This window comes from Antechinus flavipes, chromosome 2 (genome assembly GCF_016432865.1).
Source record: "Antechinus flavipes isolate AdamAnt ecotype Samford, QLD, Australia chromosome 2, AdamAnt_v2, whole genome shotgun sequence".
In the NCBI taxonomy this organism is placed as follows: Eukaryota; Metazoa; Chordata; class Mammalia; order Dasyuromorphia; family Dasyuridae; genus Antechinus; species Antechinus flavipes.
In genome coordinates, this window is record NC_067399.1 from 601,090,587 (window position 1) to 601,106,536 (window position 15,950).

Sequence of the window (15,950 nt, forward strand, 5' to 3'; positions counted from 1 at the left end):
AATGGAAGAAATTCTGAAATACCTCATTGGAAGAACAACTGTTTTGTAAATAAAAAGATTTAATTAAAAAAAAAAAAGAAGGAATTCATCAGTTACTTTCAGAAAAATCCTAGAAGGAAAAGTCAAAGGAACATTGTTGCAAAATTCCAAAACTACACTTTCAAGGGAAAATTACTTCAAACTGCCAGGCAAAAACAATTCAAATATCAAGCAGCAACAGTCAGGATTACCCAGATTCTTACCCTGGTACCCTAGCTACCCTGGTAGAAGAAGAGGGAATAACTTAATCATTCAGTTGGGTATAGAAATGTATTTCCCCCTATAAAGAAATAGGAGGAGAAAGGAAAGAAAGAAGAGGGGCAAGTGAGAAGGGAGGGTAGAAACATCAGGGAAAAGGTAAGAGAAGAGGGGAAGGGATGATAGGAGATAAAGTAGTGGGTGTAATAGGTTAAAAAGAACACTAGTAAGATAAGAGAAAGGGATGATAGGAAATAAGGTAGTGGGTAGATGGGTAAAAAATACGATTAAGGACAAAGTGAAAAGAGAAAACAAAAATATATACGGGGAAAAATAGAATGGAGGAAGATACAGAGCTGATAATCATAGAATGTGAATCGGATGTACCCCATAATATATAAGTAAAGAGTAGAGTGGGTAAAAAACTAAAATCCCACAATATGTTGTTTACAAGAAATACATTTGACACAGAGAGGGACATACAGAGTAAAGGTAAAAGGCTGGAATAGAATTTATTAGTCTTCAGCTGAAGTAAAAAACAAATTCTGATGTTAGAGTAAAATTAAAAATAGATCTCATTAAAAGAAATAAGGAAGGAAAGTACATCTTGATAAAAGGTTAAGTAAATAATGAAGTAGTAAAGATACTAAATGTGTATACACCAGATTTTAAGTGAGTTACAAGAAAAAATAGACAGCAAAACTATACTAATGAAGAACCTCAACTTTCCACTCTCAAAATCAGACAAATTTAACCACAAAATAGAAAAGAAAGAAACTATAGAATCCTAGAAAAACTAGATATTACAGACTTATGGAGAAAATTGAATAGGGACAGACAGGTACCTAAACAAAAATTAACCATGTATTAGGCCATAAAAACCTCACAATCAAATGCAAAAAGGCAGAAATAGTAAATGCTTTCTTGTCAGATCACATTGCAATAAAAATTATATTCAATAAAGAGCCAGGGAAAGAGAATAAAAACCCATTGGAAATTAAATAATCTACTTGTAAAAATGAGTGGGTCAAACAACAAATCACACAAACAATCTATATTTTCATCCAAGAAAATGACAATAATGAGACAATAACCAAATCCTATGTAATGCAGCCAAAGCTGTTCTTAGGGAAAATTTTATATCTCTAAATGGCTATATAAATAAAATAGAGAAAGAGGAGATCAATGAATTAGATATACAATTAAAGAAGCCTGAAAAAAATGAATTAAAACCCCCAATTAAATACCAAATTAGACATTCCGAAATTCAAAGATTAATAATATTGAAATTAAGAAAACCATTGAACTAATAACTAAAACTAAGAGGTGGTTTTATGAAAAAAAAACAAAAAACAAAAAAAAAAAACAAGAAGCTAGCATCAAAAATGAAAAGGGTGAATTTACAACCAATGAAAAAGAAATTAAAACAATAATTGGGAGCTATTTTTACCAACTGTATGGCAACAAGTCAGACAATCTAAGTGAAATAGATGAATATTTACAAAAAAACATAAATTCCCCAGATTAATAGAAAAGGAAGTAAATTACTTAAATAGTCCCATTTTAGAAAAAAAGAAATTGAACAAGCCATTAAAGAATTCCTTTCTTAAGAAAAATAAAGTGAGAGAGAGAGAGAGAGAAAGAGAGTATGTTTCATTTTGTATTTTGACACAATCACATTCTTCTCTGGATATGAATAGGGTTTTTCATTCTAAATCCTTCAGAGTAGTCATGGAGTATTATACTGCCTAGAATAGCAAAGTCTTGCGATTGGTCATCCCAGAACATTGTTATTTTGTAAACAATACATTTCACTTTGCTTGAGTTCATGGAGGACTTTACAGGTTTTTTTCTAAGAGCACCCTACTCACCATTTCTCATAGATCAATAATATTCCATCACAAACACATAACATAATTTATTCAGCCATTTCCCAATCGATGGACAACCCCTCATTTCCATTAATTTTGCCCTGAAGAGAAAGCTGCTATAAATATTTTTGTACATATAGTTCCTTTCCCTTTTTGTTTAAAATCTCTTTTGGTATACATGCTTAGTAGTGGTATTATTAGGTCAAAGGATATGCATGAATCTATAGTCCTTTGAGCACAGATCATATCATTTGATCATTTATCAATTGGGTAATGGATCTTATTTTTATAAATTTGACTCAGAAAATCCCTTTTAAGAGATACTTATTTCAAAACTATTTTTATATTTATTATTATTAACTATTTCCTTCCATTTCTTCTCCCTTTCCTTTTACTCTGTCCTAAGAAGTATTTTGCTACTGACTACTCTCTCTCCTAATATGCTCACTCTTTTATCATCCTACCTTCTTCATGTATCCCATTTCTCTCATACTTTTTTTGCAGGGTAAGACAGATTTCTATATCCATAGTGAATATGTATGTGGTTTTGTCTTTGAACCAATTTTCATGAGAGTAAGGTTTATTCACTCATCCTTTCCTCTTTTTGTTGATTCTTTTTGTGGCAGATAATTAACACCATTCCACTTCTCCCTTTTGCTTGGTACATTCCTCTTTCATCCCCTAATTTAATTATTTTTAGGTATTATCCCTTTATATTTATCTCACACCTGTGCCCTCTATATATACTCCTCCTAACTGCCATAATAATGAGAAAGTTCTAATGAGTTATAAGTATCAGCTCCTATGTAGAAATGTAAACAAATAAATCTTATTAAGTCCCTTATGATCTCATTTTCCTGATTACCTCCTTATATTTTTTCTGAATCCCTTATCTGAAAATCAGATTTCCTATTCAGCTTTGGTATTTTCATCACAAATGCTTAAAAATCTTTGATTTCATGAATATTCATCTTTTCCCCTAACGAATTATATTCAATTTTCTGAATAGATGGTTCTTGGTTGTAATTCTAGTTCCATTGCTCTCTGGAATATCATATTCTAAATCCTCTGTTTCCTTTAATGTAAAAGCTGCTAAATCTTGTATTATCCTGACTCTGGGTCCACTAAACTTAAATTGTTTCTTTCTGGTTGCTTGCAATATTTTCTCCTTGACCTAGAAGTTCTGGAGTTTGAATATATTTCTGGGGAGTTTTCATCTTGCAATCTCTTTCAGGAGGTGATGAGTGGATTCTTTCAATTTCTATTTTACCATTGGTTCTGGAATATCAGGATAGTTTTCCTTAATAATTTCTTGAAAGACAATGTTCAAGCTCTTTATTTTGATCATGACTTTCAGGTAGATCAGTAATTAAAAAATATTTCTCCTGTATCTATTTTGTAGGTCAGTTATTTTTCCAATGAAATATTTTCCTTTTTTTAAATTTTTAAAATTTTTGGTTTTGCTTTATTGTTTCTTGATTTTTCATAAAGTCATTAACTTCCATTTACTCAATTCTAATTTTTAAGAATGATTTTCCTCAGTGAGCTTTTGTACTCCCTTTCCCATCTGGCCAATTTTACTTTTAAAGGCATTCTTCTTCTCATTAGCTTTTTGTATTTTACACCACTCTCAATTCTTTTCCTAATTTTTCCTCTGTCTCTCATTTGATTTTCAAAATCATTTTTGAGCCCTCCCACGGCCTGAACCCAATTCTTATTTTTTTTTTTTACATATTTTGGAGCTTTGTAGGAGTTTTGACTTTGTTTTTGAATGTGTGTTTTGATCTTCCTTGTCACCAAATAACTTTTAATGGTCAGAAACTTTTTTTGGTTTTCTGCTCATTTTCCTAGCCTATTACTTGGCTTTTAGCTCTTTATTAAAATAGGACTTTGTTTTCAAGATTGAGAGTGTACTATCCCAAGCTTCAGGGTTTTTGTGCAGCTGTTTTCAGAGATTTATCTAGGGATCTATCACAAGCCCCCTTTTCTGCCCCAAGAACTGTGAGGAAGGTCCCTGCTCTACTGTGGCTATAAGATCTCGTGTGCTAAAGCAACAGAGTCCTGCTTTGCTGGCACTTGGGCTGAGGATAGAGCCAGGATTGTACTGATATGGCCTGCACTGGGACTGCACACAGGATTCCCACCCAGAGCCACAGAACTTTTCTGCTGACTTTCCAAATCCTCTTTGATATCTTCTGGACTGAGAGGTCTAGAAACTGCTGGTACTGATGTTAATTCAGAAGTCTCCAGACCCACTCCTACTTGATGTGAGGGTCAGGCTGCAGTTGAGACTGGGGCTGGGACTGTGCTGGCATGGCCTGTACTGCCCACTAGACTCTCCTACTGCTGTCACAGAACTTTTCTGTTGACCTTCTAATTTGTCTTAAGCTGGAAAATGTTCTACTCCATTTTTTGGGTGTCCTAATATTTTAAAATTTGTTTAGAATCATTATTTAATGGAATTTGGAACAGTTTGGGGAAGAAGTTGGACAAATTTCTGCCTTTATTCCACCATTTTGGTTCAGCCTCCCAGAGTATTTAATAAAAACATTTTTTTTTCCTTTCAATGTCTTTTATTCATATTCTAGTTGCATTAATTTTGTTTTATAAAATATTTTGCATGTTGTACAACTGAAACTGATTCTTTTAAATTTTCTCTATATTTCAGCTGTCTACATATTTATCATCTATACAGAACTGTTAAATATATAATCTTATATTGAATCTTTTATGATATGACTTTTTTGCTAATCTATCCATATGGAATATTTTGTTCCATCTGGTTTAAAATTATGGTATAAATGAATTTTCTATAAAATTGTTTTAAAGTTTTTCTTGAAACTCTTATCAAATAAAGAATCCCTTGCTTTGTGGTATATGTTTTGGGGAGCATATCTTATACTATATTCTTGCATAGATTAACTTTTAAGTCTTTTGATTCATTTTGATTATGTATTTTGTTAATATAATTGATATTTTTGATAATTTTCTTTTATATTCTTATCCTTATCTCAATATGAACATTATTGTTTTATCTAACTCTAAATTATTATCTTGCTGGTTTCACTATTTTAACATTAAATTTTAGATTAATTTTGATAGTGTAAATATGTTATTATATTGATATAGGCAAGTTATAAATATTGATTATTGCTCTAATTATTAGATCTTTTTATATTTTGGTGAAAATTGTTTTGTTGTGAGGTTATAGAAGTATCACTGTACTTAATACTGATATACTTGAATAATTTTATTTCAAATAAGAACACTGAGGTCCAGAGTAGTTAAGAAATATGTCTAAGATATGTAAATAATAAGACACAGAGCTGTTATTTTCTGGTACTTATTTTTGTCCTTGAATGCCCTTGGGATTTACTTAGTTGTTTTTGTTATCAAGTTTCCTTTAAACTTATTTTGGATGGCTAAGTAGTACAGTGGATAGAGCACCAGGCCTGAAGTCAGAAAGATTTGAGTTGAAATCCAGTCTTAGACATTTATGAGCTGTGTGATTTTAGGCAAGTTATTTAAACACTATTTGGCTTAGTTTCCTCATATTGGCATATTAATAGCTTCTATTTTCTGGTGTTGTAAGGATCAGGTTAAGTGCTTAACACAGTATGACATAAATATTATTGTTGTTATTTTGTTTTTTGCAGCTTTTCTTTGCTGTATGAGACTATATTTCTCATAATTGTCTATCATTACTCATAATATTTTGTAGATGAATTTATATTCTAACCCAGCATAGCTTTTGGCAGACATATTTCTCTGTTTATCTGGCAATTAAGTCAGATGTTTGCTGATTAAAATGTTTACTGGACTCTTTTGTTCTCCTTGTTGTGGCAATTAATTTGCAAATGTCAATTTTTTGTATGATACTATTGTCAGTTTCAGGCAAATTCTTGTAATTATGCAAGTTATCTTTTTCTCACTATTATTCTTTCTTCTTATTTATCACAATTTGGACCTTGATTTGTTGAGAACATTATCTGATTATACAGACTGAGGTATGCCCCTTTTCCTGCCTGTTAAAATTTAGTCATTTTCATTCTTTGTGATGTTATTTTTATGTCACTATTTCTAGAACTTACCACTCGATTTTTTAAATGTCCATGTTATAAAGGGATGAGACATCTACATTAACCACTAGCATTTGCCCTCTTTCATTATTTCCCCTGAACCAAGCTTTTCTTATATATTTCTGCCTATTTTTCTCAGGTATTATATCAGGTATCAGAATACATAGTCATTAAGCTTGGAGTATCTTATCAAGTTCTTTGGAGATTTTTGAAGATAACAACAACTAACATTTATATAATGTTTTGATATGTTTTATACTCAAAGACCATTACTACTAATGAATTTGACCCTTAAAAATTCTATGGAATAAAACAGATAGAGATTATGATCCTCATTTTGCACTTAAGGAAACTGAGGTTTAGAGAGAATAAAATATGTGCTTATGATTACATAGTTTTCTTTCTGTCTTTCTCTGACTCTGTCCCTCTCTCTTACCTCTATTTTAAATCATTCTGGATTAACTCCTTTTTTTAAGCCTAGAAAAAGGAAAAGAAATGGGAGAGGGGACATATCTGCTGGAGAGCTGTTAAAGAGAAGAGACAATGCAATTAATCAAAATAACAATAAACCTTGAACATGGAATTACTGTATTTCATTATTCTATTTAAAAGCATATAATAGTTTGGATATAGTGTATTCTGTGTAACATAAATGACATTTAGATAATTTTAACTTCAAGGATTTTTGATTGCATTTATGTGGGCCATCTTTCTATCAGAGCATTAGATAGCATTATAGAAAAATTATAGAAAAATCATTATATTTTTTATTTCTAATTACCATCTTCATATCATTGTCAATATTTCACATATTAATGAAAAATGATGAAATATATACAAAACTATCCATTTCTTCTCATCTTACTAAAATATGTAGTACCCCCCTTCCCAAAGAACACTTGGAATGATTTTTATTCAATAACCCACCAAATGGAGCTCTACAATGCAAAGAGGAAAAGGAAACATATAAGGCAAAATTATTTGTAGGTTTTGTTGTTTGACCCAATTAGCAGAAATTGGTTCAGATGCAAAATCTGACAAAGTACAACTTTTCAAATAGACTAGGTCTCAACTTCTTCAGCAAAACTAAGATCCTGAAATGGACTTCTTTAGACAAAAGGAGGAGCATTTTTTAAAAAAAGGAGGCAGCATCATAAATGGGGAAAAACAGTATGATTGATTACAAAACTAATAATATCAAAGATGTAGTAAAAATATGATTAATTACATCAATTACAAGTATCACAGATATGAAGTACAATGATTTTTTTTATTGGCAGTTACAAAAATGTCAGTGATGATACAGAATGGAAACAAGAACAAAATACAATCAATTTAATTTTCTCAATTTTCAGTCAAGTCAAACCTAAGTTAGAATTCATTGATTGACAATACATTGAAGTTGTATATCATATCTGAAAAGAGAATTCAAAACACAATTGGAATTGGTGTCTTGTGAATCTTAAGGAATATGAATAGTTGTACCATTTTTAATAGTTGAATCATTTTAAAAAAATTTCCTCAAGAATTTGGCTTGCATTGTATTGTTTGTGGAGACTACATACAAACACTCCTATGTATCTCTGTGTGTGTGCATGTAGTACTTCCTCTTGTTTTTTTTTTTTTTTTTTTTTTTTTTTGCTTTTTTTGTCTCAGAATTAAGTTTGGAAATTTAACTTTTCTGTAGAATTACTCATAGTCTCTGAGCTAAGTTTAGAAGTTCAGATCTCTGTTAATCTCTATTCTACTCTTGTGTCAAGAAAATCTGCTGAACATTTGATAAAATCCAACATCTATTCCTAATAAAAACACTTGAGAACATAGGAATAAATGGAATTTTCCTTAAAATAGTCAGGAGCACATATTTAAAACTGTCAGTAAGCATCATATGCAATGGGGAAAAACTGGAACCTTTCCCAGTAAGATCTGGAGTGAAGCAAGGTTGCCCACTCTCACCATTATGTTCAATATTGTATGAGAAACATTAGCCTCTGCAATAAGAGTCGAGAAAGAGATTAAAGGAATTAGAGTAGGCAATGAGGAAAACCAAACCATCACTCTTTGCAGATGATATGATGGTATACCTAGAGAACCCCAGAGATTCTACTAAAAAGCTATTAGAAATAATTCATAACTTTAGCAAAGTAGCAGGATACAAAATAAATCCCCATAAATCCTCAGCATTTTTATATATCACCAACAAAATCCAACTGCAAGAGATACAAAGAGAAACTCCATTCAAAATAACTGTTAACAGCATAAAATATTTGGGAATCTATCTACCAAAGGAAAGTCAGGAATTATATGAGCAAAATTACAAAAAAACTTTCCACACAAATAAAGTCAGACTTAAATAATTGGAAAAATATTAAGTGCTCTTGGATAGTCCAGCAAATATAATTAAGATGACAATACTTCCCAACCTAATCTATTTATTTAGTGCTATATGACTTGCAAGAAAATATTTTAATGATGTAGAAAAAATAACAACAAAGTTCATATGGAACAATAAAAAGTCGAGAATCTCAAGGGAATTAATGAAAAAAAAATCAAATGAAGGTGGCCTAGCTATACCTGATCTAAAATTATATTATAAAGCAGCAGTCACCAAAACCATTTGGTATTGGCTAAGAAATAGATTAGTTGATCAGTGGAATAGGTTAGGTTCACAAGTTAGAATAGTCAACTATAGCAAACTAGTGTTTGACAAACCCAAAGATCCTAACTTTTGGGATAAGAATTCATTATTTGATAAAAACTGCTGGGATAACTGGAAATTAGTATGGCAGAAATTAGGCATGGACCCACACTTCATTCCGTATACCAAGATAAGATCAAAATGGGTCCATGATCTAGGCATAAAGAATGAGATTATAAATAAATTAGAGGAACATAGGATAGTTTATCTCTCAAAGTGGAGGAGAAAGAAATAGAAAATTTTGATTATATCAAATTAAAAAGCCTTTGTACAAACAAAACTAATGCAAACAAAATTAGAAGGGAAGCAACAAACTGGGAAAACATCTTCACAGTTAAAGGTTCTGATAAAGGCCTCATTTCCAAAATATACAGAGAATTGACTCTAATTTATAAGAAATCAAGCCATTCTCCAATTGATAAATGGTCAAAGGATATGAACAGACAATTTTCAGACAATGACATTGAAACGATTTCCATTCATATGAAACAGAGTTCCAAATCATTATTGATCAGAGAAATGCAAATTAAGACAACTCTGAGATTCCACTACATACCTGTCAGATTGGCTAAGATGACAGGAAAAAATAATGATGAATGTTGGAGGGGATGAGGGAAAACTGGGACACGGATGCATTGTTGGTGGAGTTGTGAACGAATCCAACCATTCTGGAGAGCAATCTGGAATTATGCCCCAAAAGTTTTCAAACTGTGCATACCCTTTGATCCAGCAGTGTTACTTCTGGGCTTATATCCCAAAGAAATACTAAAGAAGGGAAAGGGACCTGTATGTGCCAAAATGTTTATGGCAGCCCTGTTTGTAGTGGCTAGAAACTGGAAATTGAATGGATGCCCAGAATGGCTGGGTAAATTGTGGTATATGAATGTTATGAAATATTATTGTTCTGTAAGAAATGACCAGCAGGATGAATACAGAGAGGCTTGGAGAGACATGAACTGATGCTAAGTAAAATGAGCAGAACCAGGAGATCATTATACACTTCGGCAACGATACTGTATGAGGATGTATTCTGATGGAAGTGAATTTCTTTGACAAAGAGACCTAACTCAATTTCAACTGATAAATGATAGACAGAAGCAGCTACACACAAAGCAAGAACACTGGGAAATGAATGTAAACTGTTTGCATTTTTTTGTTTTTCTTCCCGGGTTATTTTTACCTTCTGAATCCAATTCTCCCTGTGCAACAAGAGAACTGTTCGGTTCTGTAAACATATATTGTATCTAGGATATACTGCACCATATTTAACATATATAAGACTGCTTGCCATCTGGGGGGGGGGAAGGGTGGAGGAAGGGAGGGGAAAAATCAGAACATAAGTGAGTGCAGGGGATAATGTTGTAAAAAAAATTACCCTGGCATGGGTTCTGTCAATAAAAAGTTGTTATAAAATAAAATTTTTAAAAAAGTATAAAAAAAGAAAAAAGAAAATCTGCTGAAGTTGAAGATGCAGAGAAACATTAATGAATCTGGTCTGTTAGGCAAGGTAGTTTGGCCCATTATCAGTAATAGTCCTTCCAGGTGGACACAAAATAATGAACATTTCTTAGTGATAAGAAGGAAGGAGGAGTTGTTACTAGCCCCTCACAAAAACAAACAAACAAACAAACAAAAACATTGGAGTTAGGTACTATTACTATTCTTATTTTGTAAAAGAGAAAACTGAGGAAGGAAGAAGTTACATGACTTATTTAGAATCACTCAGCTAGTAAACATTAGAAAATTAAGATTCAGAGGTACTTAAAAACCAATTGGAGAATAAAACTAGAAAATTAGGACATACTGTTTTCTACTATTCCACAAGACTTTGTTTACTTGTTTTTAGGAAACCCTAGTTACATTGCAAATATAGTCTGAGTCAAAAAGGAGGATTAACACTATGAAGATAAGGGAGGCTGTGATTTCTTTTGTCACAAGTAGAATCCATACACAAATCTTTTTTTTTTTCCCCCTTTGAAAGGAGAGTTAAGGCGTTTGCCCAAGGTCAAACAGCTAATAAGTCACTAAGGTTGGATTTGAATTCACATCCTCCTGCCTCCAGGGTCAATACTCTATCTGCTGTATCACCTAGCTGCACCTACATACAAATCTGAAACTTGGCCTATTGATCTTCTATTTCAATACTTAATCAAATGAATCTTTTAATTAAAAACAAAATGCTGTCTCCCCTCTCTTGGTCTCTGTTCCTTAATATTTCTTTCCCTTTCATACACAGAAAGCCACCCCTAGTAGCAAGGAATAAAAAAGGGAGGGAAGGGAGGCAGTTCAGCAAAACTTACCAACACATGTGCCATAACCAAAAGTATATGTTGTGATCCATAGTCCTTTAGCCTAGCAAAGAAAGAAGGAAAGTTCCTCTTAGCATCTCTTCCTTGGGACCAAGTTTGGTCATTATAATTATATAGTAGTCATTTTAGGCTTTTTTTCCCCATTGGAAACATTCTACTGGGCTTTGCCTCTCATTTACATTGCTGCATTTGGTTTAATGCTTTCCTTGTTCTTCTCACTTCACTTTGTGTTATTCTATATACATTTTCTCATGTTCCTCTCTGTTCTTTGTATTCAGTTTCTGTTCTGGGAAATATTTAATGATTTCAAAGTTCTACAGTTTGTTTTAGCCATTTTCCTATCAATTGGCAACTGCTTCATTTATCTATGTTACTAAAATATTTGAACTCCATTTGTAACATTATACCAGTCCCAAAGAAGAATTCAAGATAAACCATGGATTTGATGATTGCAACAAAATGTTCTGGGTAAATTCCGATGATGAGAGGCAACATGATATAATGGATTTGGAATCAAGGTCTTAGTTCATACACTAGCTTTGCCATTTACTAATTTGAGATTTTTTTTTTTTTTGGTGCTTCACTCTAAACTTGTTTCTTCATCTGTGAAATGAGGGAAAGATTGCTTGCCCTACATAGCAATGACATGTCTGAAAGAGTACTGGATTTGGTTTTAGAAGATGTGGGGTTTTAAATCCTTTTTCTATTACCTCTGTGATTCTATGCAAGTCATTTAATTTCTCTTAGCTTCAATTTTCTTATCTGTAAAATAAGAGAAGCTAGTATAGATCATCTCAAAAACTCCTCCTAGGTGGAATATAGCCTCATTCCCAAACCTATTGAATGAGCTTTTGTTATTTGGTCATTTTCCTTCATGTCTAATTTTTTGTGATCTTATTTGGGATTTTCTTGGTGAAAATACTAGAGTGCTTTGCCCTTTCCTTCTCCAGCTCATTTTACAGATGAAGAAACTGAGGCAAACAGGCTTAAATGACTAAGTGTCAAAGGTTATATTACAACTCAGGAAGAATGAGTTCCCAACACTCTGGCCATATATATCACTCTGTTGCCCTATTTGCATGAATTTCTTTCATTATTGATGGAGATCACATCCTGTGAGGAGCCAGATGGAGATGATCTCTATCAATAGAGAGAAACCCTACTTCTAGCCAAGATGGCAGAGAGGATGCACACATCTACTTAAGCTCCTCACTAACTCTCAGAATTTATTTCATGACAAGCCTCGGAATCAGTGCTTGACTGAAAAAAAAAAAAAAACACAAATGTTTACCAAGAAAATATCCTCAAAATTCACCAGAAAAGGTCTGTTTGTGCTCATGGATGGGGATGGTTAGATTGGGCACAAACTGAAGGCAAGCAGTGGCAGCACAGCATACAGAGTAAGGCAGGCAGCTCACAGCTGATCAGACTGGAGGGGGGTGGGCTGTGATCTCAGCCATTTCTGCAGGGAGAGCATTACTACAGTGTTGACTACTTTGCACTGGCAGCAAGCCAGCAGACAAGCAAAGAAGCTAAAAGCACAGGGGGTGAAGAATACAACCCCAAACAGCTAGAGTCTCTCAGGACTTAGTCACCCCCTCCCCTCCCCACAGCGTCTCAGCATGCTCTCAGAGGCTCAGTGTGCAGGCGCAGCACAGCCATTGCTGTCCTGTTAGGGCCTCCCTGCTGCCCTCCCGCAGTCTGTAGAGAAAGCTTGGTAATACCATCAAGCCCCACACAAAAAAAGCAGACTGCATTTGTTTTTTTGCTAGTTTGTTTTCTTTGATTCTTCTTTGACAAAATGAGCAAAAAATTAAAATGAACTCTAACTATTGATAGCTTCATTATGGATAGAAAGCAGACTTTAAACCCTGAGGAGACTAAAAACACACTGTCTCCAGATGAATCCCCAAAGGGAGATATGATCTGCTCCTCAACACACAATATTCTCATAGAAGAAATTTAAAAAGACTCTCATAAGAGAGCTAGAAGAAAAATGGGAAAAGGAAAGGGGAGCTTGGCAAGAGAGTCTGGATAAGTCATCCCACTCATTTAAAGATAGAGTGGATAAAGAAATCAAATCCTTGAAAAACAGAATTAGTGAGTTGGAAAATGAAAATAGCTCTTTAAAAAATAAAATTGGTGAAATGGAAAAAAATTCCATAGAACAAAACAACTCACTTAAAAATTCAATTAGACAATTAGAAAAAGATTTTTAAAAATGAGTGAAGAAAATAATTCATTAAAAATCAGAACTGAACAAATGGAATTGAATGATTTGAGGAGACACCAAGAATCAGTCAAGCAAAACCGGAAAAATGAAACAATGGGAAAAAATGTCAAATACCTTCTTGGGAAAATAACAGACCTGGAAAACAGATATAGGAGAGATAATCTGAGAATCATTGGACTTCCTGAAAAATATGATTGAAAAAAAAGAGCCTGGATAGGCTCCTGATTCTGCTTATTTCAGGAATTTTCCAGGAAATTATCAAAGAGAACTGCCCAGATATTATAGAAACAGCGGGTAAAATGGACATTGAAAGAATTCATTGATCACCTACTGAAAGGGACCTTAAATCAAAACTCCAAGAAATCTAGTGGCCAAATTCCAGAACTATCAGATGAAGGAAAAAATACTGCAAGCTCCTAGAAAAAAAAAACAATTTAAATATAGAGAAGCCACAAGAAGGATTACTCAGGATCTAGCAGCATCCACATAAAAGAATTGAAGGGCCTGGAATATGTTAGTACAAAAGGCTAAGGAACTTGGTATGCAGCCAAAAATAACTTGCCCAGCTAGAATGAGCATCTTTTTCCAGGGAAGAAGATGGACATTCAATGAAATAAATTAATTTCATCTATTTTTGATGAAAAAACCAGAACCAAACAAAAAGTTTGAACTACAAATATAGAACACAAGAGAAACCTAAAAAGGTAAAATGAAATCTCGGGAACTATATTTCGGCTATAAAGATACATAAAGAACACATGTATGCTCTGTTGTAGAAACTAGAGGATGGAAAGGAAATTGTACCCGGAAAAGGGTAAAGTGGGGGTACTATATCTCATGAAGAGGCAAAGGAAACCTACTATATTTGAGAGAAAAAATGGAGGGGAGTGAACATAGTGTGTATCTTGCTGCCATCAGAATTGGCTTAAAGAGAAAAATATTAGACATATTCGATTTATGGTGAAACTTCTCCCACCTCATTGAAAAGTGGGAGGGAAAAAGCAAAAAAGGGAAGGAGTAAGCTAAGTGAAAGGGAATACAGAAATTGTGAAGAAAAGGGATAAGATGGGGTAGGAACTCTAAGATAGGGGGAGGATACTAAAAAGGGAGGGCTGTGAGAAGCAAGTGGTGCTCACAAATTTAATACTGGGGAAGGGGGTAAGGGGGAAGGAAAGGAGAAAAGCATAAGCAGGGATTAACAAGATGGCAAGTAATACAGAATTGGCAATTTTAATCATAAATGTGAATGGGATAAACCCTGCCATAAAGAGGAAGCGGTTAGCAGACTGGATTAAAAGCCAGAATCCTACAATATGTTATTTACAGGAAACACACTTGAAGCAGGGCGATACATACAGAGTAAAAGTAAAAGGATGGAGCAGAACCTACTATGCTTCAGGTAAAGTAACAAAAGCAGGGGTAGCTATCCTGATCTCAAATCAAGCAAAAGTAAAAATTAATCTAATTAAAAGAGATAAAGAAAGGCACTGTATCTTGCTAAAGGGTAGCATAGATAATGAAGCAATATCTATATTAAACATATATGCACCAAGTGGTGTAGCATCTAAATTCTTAAAAGAGAAATTAAGAGAGCTGCAAGAAGAAATAGACAGTAAAACTATAATAGTGGGAGATCTCAATCTTGCACTCTCAGAATTAGATAAATCAAACCACAAAATAAATAAGAAAGACGTCAAAAAGGTAAATAGAATACTAGAAAAGTTAGATATGATAGATCTTTGGAGAAAACTAAATGAAGACAGAAAGAAGTACACTTTCTTCTCAGCAGTTCATGGAACCTATACAAAAATTGACTCATCCACTTATATGAAAGAGTGTTCCAAATCACTATTGATCAGAGAAATGCAAATTAAGACAACTCTGAGATACCACTACATACCTGTCAGATTGACTAAGATGACAGGAAAAAATAATGATGAATGTTGGAGGGGATGCGGGAAAACTGGGACACTGATGCATTGTTGGTGGAGTTATGAACGAATCCAATCATTCTGGAGAGCAATCTGGACCAAAATTACCAAATTGTGCATACCTTTTGATCCAGCAGTGCTGCAATTGATTAATGATGGACAGAATCAGCTACACCCAGAGAAGGAACCCTGGGAAATGAGTGTGAACTGTTTGCTTTTTTGTTTTTCTTCTCAGGTTATTTTTACCTTCTGAATCCAATTCTTCCTGTGCAACAAGAGAACTGTTAGGTTCTGCACACATATATTGTATCTAGGATATACTATAAGATATTTAGCATGTATAAGACAGCCTGCCATCTAGGGGAGGGAGTGGAGAGAGAGAAGGGAAAAGTTGGAACAGAAGTGAGTGCAAGGGATAATGTTGTAAAAAATTATCCATGCATATGTACTGTCAAAAAGTTGTTAAAAATAAAATGAAATACATTTCCATATTTAAAAAGCGAGAGAGACTCATAACAATGGGCTTTGTGAGTGGGGTTACAATCAGATTAGGAGAAAACTTTGTGATGGTTAAATTAATTACTATAACCTC

General features: G+C 33.5%; 1 protein-coding gene across 1 annotated transcript in view; it reads left to right on the top strand.

Moving 5' to 3' along the window:
* Positions 1 to 15,950, top strand: part of PLPP4 (phospholipid phosphatase 4) — a 191,451-nt gene that overhangs the window by 166,106 nt on the left and 9,395 nt on the right. The gene's annotated exons all lie outside the window — the stretch shown is intronic.